This window comes from Neopelma chrysocephalum, unplaced genomic scaffold (genome assembly GCF_003984885.1).
Source record: "Neopelma chrysocephalum unplaced genomic scaffold, ASM398488v2 Primary Assembly neopelma1_116, whole genome shotgun sequence".
NCBI classification, from domain to species: domain Eukaryota; kingdom Metazoa; phylum Chordata; class Aves; order Passeriformes; family Pipridae; genus Neopelma; species Neopelma chrysocephalum.
This window is the reverse complement of record NW_020897778.1, coordinates 846,988-870,056: the sequence shown is the minus strand read 5'-3', so window position 1 is coordinate 870,056 and position 23,069 is coordinate 846,988. Positions and strand designations below refer to the sequence as shown.

Sequence of the window (23,069 nt, the reverse complement as noted above, 5' to 3'; positions counted from 1 at the left end):
TTTATTACCTGGGCAGCATTTGGAGGGCAGTTGCTGTAAGAATTCAAATAAATAAGGAAAACCAGTTTCAGACAATTCACTCTTGAAGTGAATTTTACATTTTACAGACAAGGATTTCTCCTTGTGCCAGAAAGGCAAGGCAGGAAAGGAAAGTGAAAAGATGTTCTTTGAAGCTGTGGCTCTGTGTGTCACTGCATGGGGGAGTTGGCAACTTCACAGTGAAAAAAAACCCCAAGTGACCCTATGTGTATGTTCCCTGGAGGAACAAAAGAAGAAATTTGTCCAAGATCAGCTCCAGCCCGTTTGTACCGACCCCGTGGAAGGACGTGATCCAGGACAGCGGCACTGTTGCTCTGGGAGAGGTCCCTGAGAAGGAGGCACAGCTTGCACGGCTCACTCCATCCCCAGCATTCACCCCCTTGGCAAGGATTGCTGCTGTTTGGATTGTGGGTTATAGGGACAGGAAGGTTTTGGGGGCTTAGACAACAGTAAGAATATGTCTGGAAATGTTCCATGCCTTATGGAATCCCAGGCACTAGGGAACCCACTCCCTACTTAACCAATAGTGGACTGCTCCCAAGGAAGCAGATTAAAGCAGACTTAAATGACTATAAATTATACCCAGAATTGCTTTAGCCACCCTTCCAACAGTCTTTTGAAACAGCCTGTGAAAGACAAGATTTTTCAAAGGCAACTTTTAAAACTCCTCCCAAAGCTCTTCATGAAAAGAAACTCTATGGCCCGAGTGTGTGAAATTGGGATCCCCAGACTGCTCACCCAGTCATCATGTGCACTTCTAAATTTGCTGTGGAAATCAATATAAAATCATAATTTGGGATGTGCAATTTCAGAGGAAGAGTCAAGAATTGGAGGCGATAGACTTAAGCTGAATTGCCTGTAGCAAGCACCTTTGTGTAGCTTTAATTCACATGCATACCAGTCTTCCTTGGGGCAGTGTCACACTACAGGCATTGAATCACATCATTCCATAAGCAAACCTTGGTGCACAGAGCAGCCACACTTGGGCTGAGCCCAGAGAAGCCACTGCTTGATTTAACTTTGCTTTCCCTCTGTCTGTCACCATTGCTATCCCATTCTCTCTCCCTTTCTCGTGCTGGCAGATGTACTTTTCTCTTTCCTATTTTTTGTACTTGCTTTCAAATACTTAATAAGCATTTTTTAACCCATCATCTTCGTTTTTCTTTTTAGTTTCCTGCAATTCCCTCTCTTTCAGGACTTCCTTGCTAAGTTCTCTCAATTCTCTCGACTATATCATCATTTAGACAGGATGCATTCAGGTTTCACTTCTTTGTGTCTGTGTTTCACTCATCTTCTGAATGATCCCACCAATACCTTCTCCTAGCCAGGACTGCTTTTATTTTGGGCAGCCATTAAGTACTATTTATTCTGGGATCAGATCCCAGTGTAGCTGGTGGTGCTCATTTTGTGTGAATGTTGGGATGTTCTCATTTCTTCAAAAACACATTTTATTTTCCCAGGCCAGGTCTCTGTACCATCAGCTTTCTTACCTGCTGTTTTTGTAAAGCTGTCCCAGCTGAAATGTCGTGCTACTAGAGGGAGCTTCCCAGATATAAATATAGAAACAAAGATGAATTGTTTGACCTTGTCAAGAGTCTCAATGTGGTGAAGAGAAAGAGGGCGGAGAGGAAAGGCCATCAACAACAACAAAAAGAGACTACCTAACATTGGGACTGAAATTTCCACGTGGAAATTCGTCATGGTTTTCCCAGGGAAACCACAGGGTGAAAGGTCTAGAGAGGGAAAAGGGAGGAGACAAAATCAGTGGCAAGTTGTTTGGGAGTCACTTGTAAATTCGAGCAGTCTCAGATCCTTCCACCCTAATGAGCAGTAGGAAGGGAAGGTAAGCTGGGCTCTCCAGTCCTATACTGAAAAATACAGTGGCTTCCTCAGGATTTTGACTTTCCATTAAAGTACTGTCCTTTCAAAGGAGTTTTATCTGTTGCAGAGAGTGTTCTGGATACCCTGGGCACAGTGAAGTAGTTGGGAAAATTGTTTTCAAAATGCAAATAGTTGCATTTGCAGCTGCATAGTTAACGTCATTATTGATCTGTTTTTCTGAAAACTTGTAATCTTCCCTTGGGCTGCTTTTTATCTGAGCACTCATCTCTTCCTTCTCACAACCCTCTGACCACTCTCATCCTCCCTTTCCTGATTCTTTGTTCAAATAGGCCCAAAGAGGAGTTGCCATTTATTCTGTTCTCTCAGGATGGCTGCAGGGCATGTAAACAAGTTAAATTTTGTAGAAGACAAAGGAGTCATTTATAGTACATAACAGTGGTGTTTTGTTTTGGTTTTCAATTACATAAATCAATTAAATCACATTACAAATCCCTTTCCTTAAAAATGCTGGTTTTCAACTCCAAATTGTTGTTTTAGTCTGAAGCGTGTGCCTCGTGTGGCCACAAAGGGATGTTTGGTTTTTATATAACAGCGAAATAATATGGAAACACAGATTGTATAGAATATGAATCTCTGTTGGCATCTTGGGTGTCTCTCTGTGATAGTCACACAATGACTTGAAATGCTCAGTAAAGGCATTTCTGCTTAGGAAGGGGCACACAAGGAAAAGAAAAACAGGGCCAGACAGGAAAGAGGAAATGGGAAGGAAAACTGCTGCCTGGCATCACGGCGTGCCACCAACACAGCCAGCTGTGACAGCCCCGGGGGAGCTCACCCACTGGGAGCAGCCAAATGATCCGGACAAAATTCCTGGATCTATCAAGTCTCTTGCTCACACTGCAATGGTTTATCACTCCTTTAGAGGGAACAGAGTGTTTGTTACACCGGTGAGTGCTGGCAGTGGTGCAGCCACACAGTGCTGGTGTAACAGTCCCTCTCCGAGGGACAAGGTTGAGCACAGGAGCTCCTCTGAACACCTTCCCCAGGGACTCCTTGCTCACGACTGTTTAAATGGAAAAACATTAATTTATTCTTTAGACTCGCTGAGAAGATCTCTGAGTCACCAGTCACAAGAGCACAGTTTGAGAACCTTGTAGTAGCTAATTTAATGGTAGGATTCAGCATTTTGAGTCTCAGTGCTTCCAGCATTATGGCTGTGTCAGGGAGTAGATTAAATATAATACTATAAATACTATAAAACTGGGCTGAACTTTCTGGTAAGTCTGGAGCAGGAGTAGACCACATTCAATGAACCTGAACTCACCTGCCTAAAATCCATCAGGTTTATCCAACCTTCTACCTAAAGAGGCGAATTCTGTTGACATCTTTGAAAATCAGAATATTTTCCTCTTCTTTGCAAGAATAATTCTGTCTTTCCGTGACAATTTAACAGGAATAAACAGTAGTGTCCCAAAGGATGACTGTGCCTAGAAACAAGACATTATCTCTTATCTGAAAGGACTGAGAGGTGGGAAGTGTCTGTTTAGATGAACTGAAGAGCTACTGGGGTATTAAAGAACTGAGGAAAACACTGCAGGGATTGGATTGGACTAGGAATAATAAACAATTCTGTTTCAAGCCTTTTCAAATCTGAGCATTGGCCACATGTATTTATGTTATGAGAGCCTGGAGGATTTACCAGGTATAAAATCAAACCTCAATAGTAGTGTCTGTCAGATCCTCACTAAAAATACAACAACTTCATAAAACTTCATAAGATTTATAAAAGCATTATGGGATCTGCTTTTGAAGCCACTGAGATTTTCCCAACACTAAGGATTTCAGGATGCTGTCTGAACGAAAGACATAACAGAAATTAAGGTTATGGAAAGAATAAAGTCAGCAGTACCCTGCAGAAGGGGATCCTTTAAAAATCCAAAAGGTTTTCTGGCATTAACAAGAAACAGAAAAGATTGGTCTGGTAAACAAGGGGTTCCTAATCCTCAGTAAAGAATGAAAGAGACTCCTGCATATCTTGATTTTGTTTTTAGAAACTTTGCTTTAGTGTGTGTGCAATTGTAATATCAAAGAACCACTAAAAAATTAACATAGAAACTACAGCTGATATATCAGCATTGGCTTCTCTGTTATAATACAGAAATCCAAGAAACAAATTCACTTTTTAAAAAAATAATTGTCATTTTGGTAATTTAGACCATCTGAATCATTCATGCCCTATGAAAAAAAGAATAATATCTAAAGAAGTTAAAGATTCTGGTCTACAGAATGTCTTTTATTACAGCATCTTCAGAAACCCTGAGGATGAATTAGACACAATTGACTCGTGTTTCACATAGAAGGAGTTTCCAAAATGAAGAGTAAATCTCAGGTTCTGGTTTTGTACAAGAATTATCTGCAGTTCAAGATCAATAATTGAGGAAGGCAAGTCTCCTGGTTCTGACTGATGGCAGTGTCAGATCCTTTAGTGTGAAACCACCCAAAACACGATGCTGGAAATAATGGAATGTGCTTTCTGTTGTACTAGTGCACAACCCATGAACTGTGCATTGCTGGGCAGTCAGATGGAATCTGAGGGAAGTCTCCAAATGAAAGCAACTTCTCCTTCCTTTAATAAAACTGTATTGATTCCTTATCATACACGAGAAAGCAAACAATCCAATGAAGGTGAAACAGAAATGACAGGGAAACACTGGCTCAGATTTTTTCCCAGCTGTAATTGTTGATAGGCTGCTTGTACATGGCAGGATAAGCAGTGGTATCTTTTGCAATTTATTTATTTAGTCTTCAGAACTCGAGCTGTTTGCACCTCCCATGTAAGTAATTTTCTTGAAGTTTTCTAAATTTGTAGCTTAACACAGACACACTCATGGTCATCCTTTGTACCTAAATGTGCATATGTGTAGCATGCATTTGACTGATCTGCCATGTACAATGATCATACAAATTAGGAAGTTTCTTGACTTTTATTTCTATGACAAAGTACCTTTATTATAAGAATATTTTTTAAAAATCATAAAAATCAAAGGAAAAAAGCTGTAAAAATTTACACAAAGGGATTTTTTTCTTATTCTTTTAGATGAAGAAGGAAATGTCATCCTGAAATTTATTAATTTCCTCTACAGAGAAGACTTTGCCAAAATACACGAAGGAAAGAAAACAATCTGACTTATGCCAAAGTCCTCAGATCAATAACTGTAGAGAAAACTAAATCCTTGGGAGAACTAATCCCGAAAAGCTGAGCCTCAACCCCTGAGGCTGCCCCAGTTCAGATTTTCCAAGTCAAAATCTGTCCTTTTTTTCCAGCTGGTCAGTGATGGGGACGTGTAGCTGTGAGATGAGGCTGAGAGGGGCCAGTGCAGCCCCTGGCCATGAGACACTCGGCTGGTTTGCAGCTTCCCAGGTCCCTGTTGTGCCGCAGCGTTCCCAGGAAGCCCTGAATTTACTGAATTTCTCTGCCCAACAGGGAAAATGTTCAGAGGAGAACCTGGGCTGGCATGTTCCCAAACACTACTTAAACCTCGGATTTTGTATTTATACTAAGCGTGTACACCAGGAGAGTAGAGAGTGTTGCGGGTTCCTATAGCAGGTTTCAGTCACAGAAATTGCTGCTGGGAGATGAACATGCCATTATCAGCTTGACAAACGTTCCCATGATTATTACTTACATTGTAGCACATTTGAGAGATTCCTGGGGAGAAAGGTCTGCCTTGTCACAGAGGCTTGTAAAGATGTGTGAGAGCTCATTTCCTGCAGGGATTATTGTCTGCCTGGCTGGGGAGAGAGGAGTGGATGGGAAAGGAGGAGGCAAAAAGTTGTTTATAGTAAGTCAGTCGAACAGTCGGGAAACCAATCAGAGCCAATTTTGCAATGTCTTACACTAATAAAAACGGTTTTGAACTCTTAAGTCCAACTGCCTTACAAACCCTTAATGTGAGAGTGATGCACAACTGCAAGTTTTCAGAACTTCAGCTGAGAGAACAGATTTTAAAAAAATAATCTTTCCTCTTTGGAGGCAGAGGGTCAAAACATTAAAGCAGCATGAATGAAGTTTAAGAAACAGTTTTCTCAACTACCTTAAATATCTCTGCCTGGAAGCTATACCTGTGCAACTGGAACTCTGCAGTGCAAAATGGCACTGCTCAGCCAAATGACCAGTATAATATTTTGGTTATCCATAACATTCACCTTTTGCAACTCATGAATTAACCTCATGTGCTCAGGTATAAAGGAGCATTTTTTTCAGGTTTTTTCCTTAGGAGAAATGTGAAAGAAGGTGAAAGCACTCTCTGAACTTCTATAGTACAACTGAATCAAAATCCATCAGAAACAGAGGTATATGAATGAGAAAGTTTCTTATATAGATTTGATTATACTACTGTCAAACAATAAAATTGAGAGGCTCAAAGCAGCAAAATATCTAGAATTCATGATGTGTCAGATTCTGAGGAATTTTGTCCTGAATATTAACATAAACTTGCTTTGAAGATATGAATCATTGCACAGACTGAAAACTGAACAGACTGAAAGACTGCAAATAGTAGAAGACAACAGGAGGAAATTAATGGGAACACGAATTCAGTCTCATTGTGTAAGCACTTCTGTTTTACATTTTCTCCATTGTTAGAAGGGTGGGAGATTTTTTTTTTGTCTGCTTTAAAAAATGACCTGATAGAAATTTCAAATTAAAAGAAGCTGGAGAAGTTGTAGCGTTGACAAATCCCCTGCTCATGTTTGCTGAGCAGGCAGGCTGGCAGAGCTGCAGGAAGGCAATTTTATCCTACAGTTCCCACTGCTTACTCTGGTGCCAAGAGGAGCACAATTGAATGGGCACAACTGATAAAACCTCCTGGAAAAGAAGAATACAGTACTACAGGTGGGTGAAATCCTTTTCTGCTTCAGATGCTCTAGCTTGACAATTTGGTTTGAAATGAGAAGAGGAAACACATCTTGATTAGAGCCACAGGCCCAGATGGCTGCACGACGTGAGGAGGGAAAGGCAGGCGGAGGCTCCACTTCCCACTCAGACCTGCTACTTTGCAGAGTCCATGTTTTCCATGGAAAGCCCTGTTCATGAGGAAAAGTGCTTTCTACTACTCAATGAAAATTGCATTCTGTTCTGACTGAGGTTCTACAATAGTGCTTTCCAATATGTTTTAGTCTATATTTTATTTCAAGCACTGAAAAATTCCTTAATATTAATTGAATACAAGAGAGCCAAGGTGTGGGCTGCTTTTGAGGATGATTTGTTTTCTGAAGTGCCTCCCCTGTAAATGTTGCTCTTGGGTTGAGAGCCTTATTCCTGCAGTGAGCTGTAAATCACAGACTCAAAGCAGTCTATCACAAATAGGCCCATGTCTTAATATACATATTTTCTGATTAGAATTGCCTTCCTGAATGAGGCTCTAAGTGAGTGAATGTGAGGGGGCTCTTGCAGAAAGACCTTTTGCATCATTTATTTGGAAAACAAGTAGTGCAGTAGGACCCAAGCCTCTACAGCAAAATGAACCTGTTACTTAACCTGGACTAAAATATTAGGTCCAGCTTCTGTAAACGTGGCAGATTAAACACAGGCACTTCAACAGTGCTACTAATGTGCTTATCTTTAAGAACATTATATACAGAGGATTCAAAACACTGTTCAACAGAAAGAGAGAATCAGATTTGCAACAATTATAACAGATATCAGAAACTATCAGCTGATAGAAATGACTGCTGTTTTAATATGCTTTTTAAAATAACATTGTTGTAAATCTGAAAATGAATTAATTCAAAGATGTGATAATGTGTTTATCAGTTTAATCAGTTGCTTTGTTAGATAAGGTTGGCACAATGTGCTTTGCCCATTCCATCCCCCAGTCAGTCAGAGTGGCTCAGATGGCTGAATGTGGGTTTCCAATGTCACCTCAGAGTCTGAGGGATCTCTTGGCACTGTCAGGTGGGACTTTAGGCCTGCAGGAAACTTGGACTTTCCTGGGGTGCAGCTGGAGGCCAGACAGGAGAAAGCTGAACATGATCTCACAGACTCATCTGGAGGCTGAATTCCTCCCTAAGTCACTTCTGGTCACTGAATCGATCGTGTGCATGTTGTTGACAGAGCAAAACTTTCCAAAAGGAAAAGTAAATCACAAAACCCAGCTGAAATTGTAGCTGTATCTCGTGGTTCTGACATGAAGTAGAATTATCACATGTAAAAGATACAAGGAAGTGTGAAGTCAAATCATAACATTTTTCCTAAGTACCTATTTTTATATGTATATAAAAAATATTATATATAAAATATTATATATATATATAATATTTTGAGGTCCCAATTTGATACTTCTTCAGCTGATAAGAACATCAGTGACAAAACTAAATATATTTGAAATCAGTACATTTCTTTTTGTTTGTTTGTTACTGCAAAAACTAAACAAACCCTAAATGCCCACCTGTGTCCTCAAGTGGGAGAGACCTACTTTCAACTCACTCTTCAGTCAATATATAATCATTCTTATGAAGTGGAAAGGCCTCAAACAGGAAGACTGCAGGAGGGAAGAGGGCATCTAAAGAGTAGCCAACAACCTGTTGCTCAGCCCACTTTACCAGGACATCTGTAGCTGGTACTTTTTGTTTTAAAAGCTTCAGTTTCAAAAAATTTTGGCACTCTTTAATTACTTCTCCTGGGTGTAACTCCCAAAGAATCTGTGTGTTTGATCTCCAGTGATTTTATCTGTTCACACTTCACAGATCTCTTGTTGTGTACTTTACTAAACATCCCCCCTTTGGGTTAAAGTTTGAGGGAGTTTGTTTTGTTATTTTTCCCATTCCTTTGCTTTCAATAGTGAAAAATGAGCAAAGAATACTTTAATTGCCCTTTTTAAAAAAAAATAACATCATAATGCAGCCTTGAAGGATGGACTCTTCATAAAGATCTATACTTCATGATATCTCTGTCTGTAGCTTTCTTTCCATGTATCTGTCACAAAGTTTAGGATAAGCAGGGACTGCTACATAAAGTCACCTCCCCAGGAAAGCCAGAGCACCTCCCAGGGCTCCAGGAGAGCAGTTCTCCTCCAGCTGCTGGATTTCGAGTTTGTTTTCCTAAACTTGGCTTCAGTGGCAAGTGGTGATTGAGCAGCTGAGCCAATGACTGTGAGCTGCCAATCCAGCAGGTTGATTAGCTGATTGTGGCATTAACTGTAACTCATTACCTGGGTTCACATTCCCAAATGTCTCCCCTAATTTGCCCTCATAGAAAGAGTAAACTGTCGATATTAAGTGAAACCCTCAGTTACCTGAAGGGTGTGAGAAAGATAAAAGGGTGAAATCCTGGCAGAAAGTGAATTTACATCCTAAATGATAAAGCCAAATGAGGTCAGGCTGATACCACCTGATGGAAGGTGCATTCATGATTTTTTTCTCCACCATCTCCCAGTCACTGATACAAAGCAACAATATGCCAGTTACTTATAAATATCAGATCCCAGTCATCTGTACTTGATGCTATTTTAAACTCTTCCACGTGAGAAAAATGGTTAAAAATAAAAATACAACCTTTTTATTCTTCTCTAAATGTTCTGTTCAGTTCTTCACGCTGAGAGAATCACAGACCTGTCTATAAATATCTAACCCAGATCTACAATTGCTTGTTAAAAAGAGGGTGTTTGGTAGAAAATTGAATGAAATACAAAGTGTCTTTTATTATATTTTTATTACAGACCAGATGTGGCCTCTCAATTTACCCTCTATCATTTGGAGATGTACATTCACCGAGAACATTGCATGTGTGCATATAAATATTTTGATGTTGTCATGGTATAATAAAGGGTAATTGATTAGAAAAATCCCTATGGGATTTTCCACTTAAGAGCACATTGCTGTTTTAGCACTATTGTCTTCAAACTAAACATGTATGAATGCATCTATTTTGATTGATCCCAAACAAAAAGCAGCAGTAAACAGGCAAGGATTTGGCTTTTGGTCAATGAATAGCACTGGCAAGTTGAATGAAACTCGTGCAGCCAAGAGGTCCAGAGAGCTATGTATGAGATGCTGCACCTCACCAGTCAAACACTGCTCCCTTCAATGAGAGCCTGCTCTGAGATGGGATAAATGGTGACCTCCCTGACATGGAAGAGGGAACAGAAATCCCATCAGGTCATCACACCTCCTTCACACTACCCTTTACTATTTCCACACAAACTATTCATTTTCAATAGGTATTTGTGTGTTTTCAGTCTCTCTGTATACAAGGAACAACATTTAGAGTACTGAGCTAAGGAACTGGGTTTCTCTACTGTTTGACTTTGGCATTTAATCACCTGTAAACACTATTTGGAGATATATATTTCTCTTTAAATTCCTGTGGGAGCTTAGCTACATGCAGTGCAATCAATATGTGCTGAAAGGCCCTAATTGAGAGTTTCTGGATGCAGGACAAGGTGAAACTGAAGAAAATTTAGACATGTCTGCTGGTGCATTTGTCGGCTGAGTTGGGTTTTAACTCTGCCATTAATCAACAGCAAATTCCCATATGGTGGTGCTTGAATAAAAACACTAAACTTCTCAGACCTGTTCCATTACTCAAGTACTGCATGTTCATAATTCCTTCACTGCCAGCAGTTAATTTACAGGTGCCTCCCCTAAAACTGCAAGAAAGTAAGTGGTTTTTTATAGCACCTGTAAATGCCTACAACAGCTCTCTCTGTAGAGAGCACACGAACAAAGATCTTCCTCCCCAGGATGATGGTGGCTGATGCTGTTATTTCTGCCACAGTTGGGTAGTGTGTGGAAGAGGCCTTTTCTCACATATCAAGTACTATACTAAAGATACATGTAATGTGACAGTTTCTATAGTAACTACTTGTTCTTTATGGAATCGCAGTTAAGCCTGTACACCTTGTTATTGTTCTTTTATCCTATTATCCACACTACTCAGTTACCACAGATACATTTTTTTATTCTATTCCCTTGCCAACATAACTATATCAAGGATTTATGCACTTGCAAGTAAAGAGTGCCTCTGAAAAACAAAACACTATTAAAAGTTTTAAATTGACCACTATCTGATCTTACAGATGCACCAAGACATGTGAGCATGTATACTGAAAGCTAAAATTTCGAAATAGAACTGTAGAGATATTTTTTATTACAGCAGGGCAAATTTACGATTTGAACATTATTGTTTTGCTGGCAGAACAATACAAGTTAGGTATATGGCATTTCTTTTTTAAATGCTAGGAGTTTACCAGAACAACTTTGCCAGTCTAGATGTACTGGCAAACTCTTCTAATGTGAACAACACCTAAGATTCTGTACTTATAGGAAAATTTCCTTCACATGGTATACTGATTTTTACATGGAAGTATTTAATTATTATAATTCATCAGTGTGACAGCTCTGCTGATAATATCAGTACTGGAAGTGATATCATTTACAGGAATCAGATGCTTTCTGCACTGTATTATGTTGGTCTTATTGTGGGAAAAATGCCTGCATCCCGTGTGTGTGTGTGAGTGAGTGTCTGTTGCTATCTCCAGCTGAAGTGTATCAGCAACAAATCATGCCTGTAAAATTAGCAGTGTAGGGGGAAATCAGCTATTTGATCAGGGCTGAAGACTCAACAATGCAACTAGTATTGTAGCCAAAAGGAAAAAGACACAAGAAAAAATGTAAAATATAAATTGGGTGAATCCATTAATGAGATAAAAAGAAAATGATACTCATCGTTAATTTTAAAAAGCTGTAGTAAATCACACATATACAAACGCAAAAGGCAGGAAGGCAAAAGCAGAAGGAAACATATGCCCAATACTGAGAGCAACTGAGTGATGGAAGGAAAGCAAACAGCAGGTGAATCCCATGTAACTAAAGAAACTGTTTTTTCTCCTTCACTGCATCATTCCAACACGTATGCGACTTGTTCCCTCTAAAATACGCACGGTGACAGCACTGCTGACCCAGCCGAGCCGGGCCGTGCCCCGCCGCAGCCCCCGGGGCCGGTGCGGGCAGAGCCCGCGGCACAGGCCGGCAGCGCGGCCGTGCCCGCACATTATGTAATGCGCGAGTGCGGCGGAGCGAGAGCCGGGAACGAGCCCCAAACCCCTCGTCACCATCGGCTCCTTCTGCGCCGCGGCGGGGCGGGGGCTGCGGGGGCTGCGGGCCCGGCCGCCCCCCGGGCGGCAGCAGCAGCGGAGCGGGGCCGGAGCCGCCCGCCGGCCGCGCCGCCCCGCCCGCGGTACCCCCGCGGTTGGCGTGGAAACGGGCTGGAGCTCCGGCTCCTCCTCCAGCGCCAGCCCCGCGCTCCCCCTGCCCGGCTCCCCGGCGAGAGCGCCGAGCACCTCCCTGTCTCCCGCGGGGGGCCGCCGGACAAGTGTTCCCACCGCCGCCTCTAGAAAATCCCGGGGTTTTACGGGTGTGTTTTGTAGAGAGAAGATGGGAAAGGGCAGGTTCCTGCTCCTGCTGGGGCTCTGGGGTTAGTCCCTGCAGTCGTGGTGTGTCTGCTCGCGGCAAATCGCAGATGCTGATGTGAAAAAGGGCCAAAGCAGAGGAGAGGCGTCAGTGGATGCGAGCGTTTGTACTGATGGATTGAGGAGGTGGAGGCTGCCTGGTGCTGGAGAGGTGAGTGCAATATTCCGCATTTCTTTCTTTCTTAAATCAGTTTGGTGATGAACATTTCCCTCTCTGTGTATTTCCAAAATAAAAAGGCACTTCTAAAGCAAGAAGAAAAAGATGTCATTTTGAAACAATAAGCTATGATTTTGCTGGATGGAAAAGATGAATGTCACTGAGGTAGGAACATTTCACTGTGTGTAGAGAAAAAATAGTAAGGGGAGGCAGGCTGCTGATCCAGTGAAAATGACCTTCTCAAGGGATACTGGCCTTCTGTCAGCTGCTGCTTCATCTTGGGCCCTTTTTCACAAAATTAAGTCATCTCCCTTTCCTAGCCTGGATTATAACCCATCAATATCCAGTACCTGAGCCTTAATAAGATCTGTTGCGTTCTCTTAATGATTGAGAAAGATAATCCGTTAGATTCTGCCTGTTGGGAGAAGAACCTCCACGCTATGTAGCACCTCCTCCCAGGGAAATGCAGCCTGGCTCCCGTTCTGTCAGAAAAGACTCCTGCTGCCCAATTTCTGTAATAAACCCTCCCGGTAACAGGCACATCTGCTCACTCTAAGGCTGTGTGGCTCTGCAGAGCCTGGATGCGCTCCCTGTCCCTGTGTGCCCATGCATGTGAAGGAATGAGGAGGGTTTATATTAATCTGCACCTGTGGACGGCTCCCATCTGCAGTTGGGAACCACAAGTTTTTCGGTATCTTTGCATTTGCATTTTGGGTAAGTGATTCATGCACAAAACCCCCAACCCTTCAATGTGAGCTGAGAGAGCTGCAGACAAATATCTGTCAGTTTAATTTCTGCTGATAGTACTGATCTGCTTTGGCTGTTGCACTGTAGGAGCTGTTTAACGTGTGTTCTTGCGGTATTTATTCTGGAAGCTGCTGACCTATCTCGGCAACATTTTTCTGTGAAGATCTGAGAAAAAAATCATTAGTTTTCCCTTCAGCATTTCTTTGTATTTCTTCATATCCATTTTCTGATACCCTTCCAGCCACAATTTGGTTTTTATTTGGGCTCCGTATTTCGCGCCATTGTGGGTCACACCCTTCGAGCGGCCGCCAACATTTCATCCACAGAGGTTATGACAGCAGGTCACATATTCACAGTGCTGTGAACATCTACCTGTGGATCACAAAGGAGTAAAAATGAGAGAGTGTGTTTTGTGCTTGGGGGAATTTTCCTCTGACTTTATGGACGTAGACGTTTGAAGTCCAAGCTGATGGCTTAGGTGCTGTTAGAGGCAGAAACAGTCACTTTTCCTCACCAGGGCACACATTTGCAAGCTGAGCAGATACAGCTCTGCAGAGCTGAGAGCGTTGTGCCATTAACTTGCCTGTCTCCAACAAATCATTTGTTTGGAAGCTATCATGCAAAAAGCACAGCTCCCTGCCCTTGGGTAGAGGACATTATTACAGGAGAGGCCTATGTGTATAGAAGGATGAAGTTCCAGTCTTCAAGAAGCCAGTGACAGGTGTAATCAAAACAAAACATCTTAGTTATAGGGCATGTTTAGGAGAAAAACTCATGCTATCTCTCATTACTAAAGCACTGACTTGCATTTTCAGAGCAGAATCTCCTTCTGTGTGCATATACCTGCTTATAAAGAAAAAAAGCTGATTAATTCTGTGTAAGCCACGGAAATTTCATTCTGACAATGGACCTTACAGAGATGAATAAACTCCGTGTGCTACATAAAGAATGCTGCACCTCTGGCTGAGGATTATGTGCTTGTCACTTCATAGGCCACTGGTGAACAGAGTTGAATAACTCTTCTGGAGGTACTACCTTGAATTTTGTAAGCCTCCAGTACAGTTTAGTGTTTCAGCTACAGGCCTTGGTTTTGAATTTAACAGTGATAATCTAAAAATAACCAGCCAGGTAGCTCAGAAGGACTGAAGTGGAAGTGTTCTGGTTGTCTCAGTTCTGCTTACACACTGATGGAAGAAGGTAGGGTAAATTTTAAGAAACCTAAGCAGAAACACAAACACAAACCAGAAATTTGTCCCTTCTTCTTAAGGAATCTACCTGCTAAGGGAAGGGGATAAGGATAATAGACAATTCAGCAGGCAATAAAAGCTTAAAGCCTTAAATGGTGAAGTCAGCTCTTCCTCTCCAGCTTAAGCAGATGAGGATTTTGACAGCAGACAGTCCTGGGTGATACATGGCAGCGAGGCAAGAGAAGAGAACGATGTCTTCTTCTTTCTCTCCCTCCAAGAACTAAAGAAAAATACTCTCAATTCCTTTGGGTTAAGTCACAGCAATTCCCCTTGTTTCGGAAGAGATTCTCCTGTTTTATGTAACTGAAATTGGGAGTTGAATCTCACTAGTTCTGTGTAAAGTTTTGGTCACTGGAGTCGTTGGAAGTTTTGTCCCTGATTTCAGTGGGAGAGCCCAGGCCAGCACACACAGTTTCACTGACCAGGTTCCTCTCTAGGAACAACAGTGTTGAACAGTTTTGTAGCTGATTTCAGTAGGGTCACAGGCTCAGTGACAAATTCAGTAACTCTTTACTTGCATCATAAACTCTAATTCATAAATCATCAGTGATTTGAATCATATTCTTTTTACTGAGAAAACTGGAGTGTTATTCCCACAAATGCTGTTAAGGTTGGTGTTACACCTTCAGCAGCAACAGCTTCTACAGAAGCAATTAACTATTTTCTTTTATCTAAGAGGACTTTCAAAGCAAAGCCCTTAAAAATCAAAATATTGGCATACTTAGATAAAATCGTATTTATAATTTGAGGCAAAAATTGTCTTATTTTTATTAAAAAAGAAGGCTAAGTTTTGTTCTTTGTGATCCCCAAAGTATGCAGAATAAATCCACATCCATTACTAGCTACAACAGATTGCCTTCACTCTAATTGAGAGAATAATTTGACTTATAGTTTGTAAGTTATATTAAAAGTTCACATTTTTATTAAACTTTCCAGAACCCAAGAGTGGTGATTAAGAAGTCCAGATTTCAACTACCATATTGATGAGAGAATAATCTCAAAAGGGAGAAACTAGGCTGTTCCAAGCAACCAAAACTGATTCTCTTTGAAAAGTCCCCTGGCAATTTAAGGTATGTGGAATAGGCAACATGACAGAGAAGAGCTAAATTCAGCTTTATTTATTCTGTTATTAAGTCTGGAGTTGATACATATTAGCAAGTTAAATTCTTTTAGCTTTATTCAAGTGTAATCAAGGACAGAATTTAACCCTTGAAATGAAAGCTACAGAGAAAATACTCTTCTCTCAACTGTTGCTTTTCCCTAACACTGAAGGGCACTGCTGGAGTGGGATGGAAGGAACAGGTCAATGATGGGGCCATCACTTCTGTGTTACCTGGACTTCCAACATTTGTTACTATTAAAATACATGTAAAATCACAGCTAACAAAACACATGGCAAAATTTCAGAAGGCACCAGCTTTCCATGTGTTTTTTTATTTCTGCAGCTCAGAGAATTTTCTGTGGTTCAGCAGAAACTTGGGTGTCCCCAGAATCCCATTTTATTATCTAGTGCTGGACATCCAATGTGTTGTTAGAGAACAGAGTTTTACTCAACAAATCCTTTTTCCCTCTGCCCTTGTTTTCTCTTTAAGCCCCTTATACAGGAGAGTTGTTTCTCCTCTGGATTGCTAAGTCATCACATCAAAAAGACAAATGTGATAACATTTCCAGACAAGTCTCTGTTGCAGAAATAGCCCGTGAAATTACCAGTGATCGTGTTGGCCAATGGAGAAACATGAAGAGGCAAATCTGAAAAACTGAGTTCAAATTCTAATTGTTCATTTTGCTCATATACAGGAAGGATAACGACCAGAAAGCAAATAATAATTTCTTAGGAACTACAGCATGTTAATCTGATATTTTTACAGTCGATTTAATAAATAGTAATTCCCTGGACTTGGCAACTGGAAGGAATTATTCTCATCACTTTTAGATGCTAATAACATGGACATGTACATATGGAGCAGTTGTTAAGGCTTCCCTTTTAGGTGGTGGAGAGAGAAAGAGATTTCTACAATGGAATTAATCAGACTAGGTTTTGACCACTCTCTTGGTGTGAGATGAGCTGACCTCTGGCAATGACTCCTCTGCACTGCCCCCGAGGGAAGCACGCAGTGATCAGCTCTGAGGTGGCCACCTACATGCATATGCTAAATCTGGGCAGATGGATCCCACTCTTGCTGTCTATATTGTAATGTTTAACCAAGCTTAACTAGTTAATTATGAAGATATTTTCATGGCTCACCATAAATATTTGTAAGTCATAACACAGTTGCTGTTCCCTACCTACCGACGCTGTTTCCTTGCTAGGAACTGGGCTGGTGCACTGGCCTCCTCCTCTGGCTGTGTCTTAGCAATGGTATTGGAAAGACTTCCCTAATCCAAATCTTTTATCCAGTTTTCCCTAGTAATCCAGGCAGTATTCTAGCTTACATTCCCAGTATTTTCCAACCTTATCCAGCCAATGTGGAATAAGCACCTTTATCTTCACAAAGCGCGCGAAGGCAAACACAGTCAGACAGCGGATCAAGTGTTGATGCACAAATCCAGTTGACACAGTTGTGTTGTGGAAGGAAACAACACAATTGAGCTGAATTGATTACAATTCAGTGTCATGGCACAGGAACAAAAGCCCAGCTGGATGTGTAGCTGTGAGAGGGCTTGCTGTTTAGAGGGGTGTGCACCTGGTTATTATACTTCTTCTTTACAAGAGAAATATCTGTGTGATTCAAAAGGATACTTATGTGCCATCTAAGGGAACATCTTTCTGACAATAACACAATTTGACTTGGGTTTTTTAAATAAAGATTTTCTTTTCTGAATATCACCAGCCCAAGTCATATAATCCAAATATCTGGAATGTATTAACAAAATATGATTTCTTTTGGATATACGATATCCATTTATACAAATACGTGAATTAGAGTGTTATTTTCAGTTCAGATGGCTTATGAGAAAAGAAAGACCAGAGTATTAGCTGTTGCCCTTCTATGTTTATGCTTTGGGATTCAAACCAATACTACAGAAAAGTTTTTTGTATCATTTAAAGCACTAAGTTCATTAAATTACTGCATATGATGCCAACCAAATCCATTCGAAACTAAAATATACCAGAATAAACACTGTTGCACTGGAGCATCTCTCTGTACTACCAGTGAGTTTACAGTGTCCCACTAAATACCTCGGCAGGAAGATTTTCTCTCAAGATGCCCTTCTGTGCCTGGCCTTGTAAATTTGGCAGAGTTTGGGATACTATGACAGAAGCCCTTTTGTCATGGGAAGATATTTATATATTCTTACAATTGCTAAGAACCTACAGAGCTTTCATTTTGTATTGCTCAGTAATGGTGGAACCTCACCTTAATCAGTCATTTCAGAGTCATGTTTTAAACCTCTTTTTCAATCCATCTGTGTCCATGAACAGATAAACTTACCTTAATTTGTAATTCAGTGACATTTATGTTGGTATTTAAAATGATAAGGCTAGCCTACTTCAAATTTGAACACTTGTTCTATTATCATATTGTTTCTGTCCCCTGACTGGATATGCAGTAAGTCCTCTGATTGTGTTTCATGCTGTGAATGTTCCCAGAAGCAAATCTGAACTTTGCCTCATGGCTGTGCTTACATAGGTGTGTCAAGTTTGCTTTTTGCATGCATGCTCACAAAAAGAAATAGAATACTGAAGACTTTATGTATTTTTTTTTAAGTTACAGGAACAAATTTTTGGCTACTGATTTTAGAGATTAACAATTGTTTTAAATGGGAGAAGATTTTAGGCTGCTGTTGAGATCAGTACTATATCAGTACAATATACTTTGATCTCACAGGTCAAGTAAAAATATACAATGGTCTAAACAAATGAAAATATCAGGTCTCGACATCAGCAGGAGGTAGGAATCTGTGACTGTTAACACTGCAGGTTGCCTGGTCATAACTGCAGTCCTGAACAGTGCAAATTCTATATAACAGAAATTAAAACATTGATAAAGTAATAACTTACCATATAGACAAAGCACTGAATTATCAGCTCTGTTACAGTCCCGTTCTCTGCCAGTGCAAGGGGGTTATAAACTAAAATTAAATGTTTACAGAGGATATTATCCTGGCCTGTGACAAGAAAAGCCTCTCTCCTTGTTGTATCCATGGCCTGGCAATTCTACCCCTCTTCCTATTTCTGCAGTCAAGGAAACCAAGAACAGCCACTGATATTGTGGCCTTTTGGGATCAGACCTGGAAACTGTTTTAATTCATGCTGAAATTTAGGCAGCCCAACCTCGCTCTACAATGAAGGCTGGATCACAAAATATCATATATTGAGAACTTAAACTTCAGACCGAGGCCAGGAGTGTCTGAGTTTCTCTGTATTTTTGACTACTTTATGTTGCTTTTCTAGTTGTGTCTTCTGATACTGGAGAGCAACGAACTCCAAGTAGAAAACATTGGAATATCCTAATCTGGAAATCATTTAGGCACAATTTTTCTAAGAAATCTGAAAGAAATGGGTGATGCTTATTAAGCAAAGGGATGCTTTACAGGGAAGGTTGGGCACACAGGCATATGGAACTCTGGGAGAACCTTTGACTAATGGGGACTTAATTATCAAATGGTGGGAGAACTTCTCAGTGAGCAGGACAATTACCTTCCTTTTTACTCTCTGAGTGGTTCTACTAATAATATTATCTTACAGTGAGAGAATTTCAGCCAAGTGGAATTCAAGTGAGTACAAAGACAGTAAGGCACTTTCTCATGATCCTGTAATCTACATTGGTTCTATATGGACAGTACACCACAAAAAAAGGACCTCTAAGACAGACCAAAAATTAGCAATTAGCCAGTATCACCTACAGGACTACCTTTGACATACAGGGAAAAACCCTGCTCAAGAAAATATCTGTATTTAGGTGTTTAAAAAGTCATTTTATCTGGCATTATCAGGACAGTGGCAAATTGAAAAAGGCAAGAGTTCTTGATCTTTTAAATTGAGGGAAAGCTCAGATCATTGTCCATGAAAAGCAACAGTTCCCATTCCATACCCAGGCTATGAGTCTGAATTAAAGAAGTTTTATTGAGCTAGAGGTGCCTCCCTACATTATTCTGAATAGGATTACAAAAATGGGCTGACTGGAGACAACTGATCAGTTTGGTTGTCAGAGTCAAGAAAGGCTAAATTTGATTAAAATCCTAAGAGAATATAGGAACTTCTGCTGATGGTATGACTTCTTATTCCTCACTGAAAATAACTTGGGAGTGAAAGAATTAAGACACTTTCTGATTTTTTGCTGCAAAATTGTTATTGAATAACACTGTCTTTTGATGACAACTAGCAGAAATGGCATTAGAAGTGTATCCCCTCAAGTAATATAGAATAACACAGGCAAATAGCTTAATTATTTCAAAAAGTACTTTTTAAAATAAAATTTGAACTTGCTTTATCTCTGTTTGCAGCTGGTGTCTAAACTTCAGAGTAAATGATATATGGAGTGTCCACAGCCCACAGACATTAACCTGCTTTCATCTACTTTATGGTGAAATGTGAAAACGTTAATAGAGAGAATTGTGACTGTATTATTGTCTTGACAAAATACAGTATCTAGGTGTCTTCATTCTGTATCTTACTCATGGTGTTGTGTTCCTCCCATTACAGGAGTCTGTAATTAATCAAATGCTCTGTACAATTGTAATTTTGGGGTTTGGATACTTTATGTTTTCATGATTAATCCATCAAGATTTATTCATAGATCTCACTGCAAGTTTACATAAACAAGTCAACTCAAGAAAAAAATAAAGTGTTTGCAAACACAGTTTTAAAGGAGGGCAGAAGGAATGCTGTCAATCTGCACAGCACTGTTCTTACTCAGCTATGAGATAGGGAGTGCAAATGGAATTCCTTAGGCATGGTGTTTATTATCTGTCCTTACCCATGCTGTGAAGATTTATAGTTGTTGGAGGTATGTTAAGAGTACATCAATCTCCTTGTTTACTCAGTGTCTGCATCTGTTTTGTCAGAAGCATCAATTATAGATTTCATATTTTCTAAAATGTAATTTACAGGATATATTTTTCCAGAGTTCTCTAGTTATAAAATACATCTGAAACACTACTTTTCACTACAAATAACTTCTTAAGCTTGGATTAGGGTTGGTCAGGTGTGAGTGGAGATCAATAGAATATGAACAGTAGAAGGTCAAGATTGAAAGTCTTCAGAAAATAATGTCTAGGACTTGGCTCTTCCTTTTAACTTCTACAAAAGCCTTTAGAAATGTCACCCTTGTCAATGGGCTCCCTCCTGCAACCAACACAAAGAATGGGAAGGGACAGTTAAAATTCTTTTTGTGCAGGGCACCCATTGAAGCTACTTAACAACAGACATGAGAACCTGAAATACAAACCAAAATTGTACCTCACTCTTAAGAACTGAAAAAAAGTTCTCAGAATAGTGAAGGAGACATGATGAGTATTATGATGGCAGTACATTGACTTGTTCAGTGCTGTGCCTGTGTCTCTAAAAGAGCAGAACTACTGAAAACTTTTAATGGTGGTTTCTCTGATGCCCAGAGCCTTCAGTGGGCAGAGCAGTGACACAAATGGGGATTTATTCCTCCTGAGGTATGTGGTGCACAATATACTTTGGGAGGAGGAGGCTGCTAGTGAGTGTGTGTCAGTGGCACTGCATCCTAATGGGATTGCTGCCAGCTGGAAGAGATTGAAACAAGGTTGGAATTGCTGTGAGGTGGGTTGGGCTGAAAGCTGTGTCAGCTGTGAGCTCTGTAACTGTGGCCTGCTTTTGTGCCTTTGGTAGAGTGGGAAGACACCTTAGCAGGCATTTTCCTGGAGTTGAGAGGTAGGAAATTTTATGTGCCTTGGTTTCTGGAACGCCTGTAGCTTTTTGGGTTGCTGGCAGATTGTGAGTTGTTCTCTTACTACTAAGATGCATCCTGGCGGGGAATTTTTCAGCCTGGTAACAACAAAGATGGAAGATGTTTGAAAGTCACAGATGGCATTTAAGAGGCAGTAACCCTTGTCATCTTTTCATAGCTACAAAACTAATTTTAATACCTCAGTTTAAAAGTCTTGAGGAATGCTCTAAATGAACCAAAACAAAGCTATGATTTTAAGCACAGTTCTCCTGGAAAGCTCTAAGTAGTTACCAGGCCAGGAATGGTATGAATCCTAACCAGGGGTACCTGAGCTCACTGAAAATGCAGAACCCCCACCCCTGTCAGCTCTCAGAGGTGTCCTTGTACTCCTTTAACAAAGCTTTCAAGATAAATCATTGTTCTGCTGTGCATTTTGAATATTGGCCCCCACTTGGTAAATCTGCTTTCTGAGTCCCGTGTGGATTGGGAAGCTGGAATCCAGACAATTGGGAAGCTGGAATCCAGGCAGCTCCAAGAGCTTTTGCTCTGTTCTGACCTAATATGCCTTGCTGAGACATTTGTGTGTGACCTGTCCTCTGAAGGATGGGTGTGCTCTGGGGAACCTCCACCATTTGTATTTTGTTGTCCCAGATCTGTGCCTGTTTCCCATTGTTGTTTTTACAACAGTATCAACAATAGATTTTTAGCGAGCGAAAAGATGGTGAGTCATCTGCTTTTTTGCTGCATCTCATGTGTGTGAAACACAGAATGCTAACTAGGATAGTTAGGAATCAGGGGTAAAATTCCAGCTTTATGTGCCATCTTAATAGTAGGATAGAGTGTTACCATAAGTATTTTTTTCTGGTAATATGAGAAATGAATAACTAAGGATCCATTGCTGAATAATGAATAAACTAAAGGCTCGATTAGCACCTTTCAGCTTTAAGATAATTTTAGTGCCACAGCTATTTGAGTCATGAAGAGATGTCACTGAGAGTAAAATGAACAAAAGAGCAACCATCTGAAATGCTGCTGCTAAAACTGTGCTGGGAGGGCAGTGTTGTATGTTTGGCTGGTTAGCGAAGCTCTCCCTTGAGCTCTTAGGACATCCTCACGCAGAAGAAAACCTGCCAAATTTGGGGGTTTTACTATTAACAGTAGCAGTAGATCATGTGTGTAGTATGATAAATGAACCTGTCAGTTCTCAATATTTGATTCAAGAGCCTACTTGAAACAAAATGAACAAAATGATAAGGGTCACAAAATGGTGAGCTGATAACTGTGTGCCTTAAAGAAGAGGAGACAGTTCTGGCTGAGAGCTGATACAAAAGGGAAACCCTTCTGACCTCAGCAAAGGAGAACTTGTACAATAGGAGAGACAAATTATTTGCAGGCAGTATCAAAGGGCTAAGAGATTAGTAAAAATATAGAAAGTTTGGTTGCATGACTAGGAAGTTTGCAGGACTATAGAGAATAAAAAATTTGTAATTGGGGGAAAATATCTAAATGGTGAAAATGCCCTTACATACAACACAGCTTGAATAGCAGCAGTAATTACCCTCCTCCCCTTCTCCCTCCACACACAGAGGTGTACACAAAAAAGTACTTCAGGGTTAATGAAACAGCAAAAAAATCATCAGTATGTGTAACAAAATTTGAAGCTACAACTGCTAATAGTATCAGTAGTAGTACAGTTACCAGTGCACAG

General features: G+C 40.5%; 2 protein-coding genes across 4 annotated transcripts in view; one reads left to right on the top strand and one right to left on the bottom strand.

The window, feature by feature from the left end:
- Nucleotides 1-23,069, bottom strand: part of RSPH14 (radial spoke head 14 homolog) — a 76,730-nt gene that overhangs the window by 4,043 nt on the left and 49,618 nt on the right. The gene's annotated exons all lie outside the window — the stretch shown is intronic.
- Nucleotides 12,187-23,069, top strand: part of GNAZ (G protein subunit alpha z) — a 53,145-nt gene continuing 42,262 nt past the window's right edge. The window contains exons 1-2 of one of the 2 annotated variants that reach the window (XM_027696773.1): nucleotides 12,187-12,501; nucleotides 15,438-15,571. The gene's annotated coding sequence lies outside the window, so the exon portion shown is untranslated. The remainder of the gene's footprint in view (nucleotides 12,502-15,437; nucleotides 15,572-23,069) is intronic. The other variant, XM_027696772.1, reaches the window with a different exon arrangement.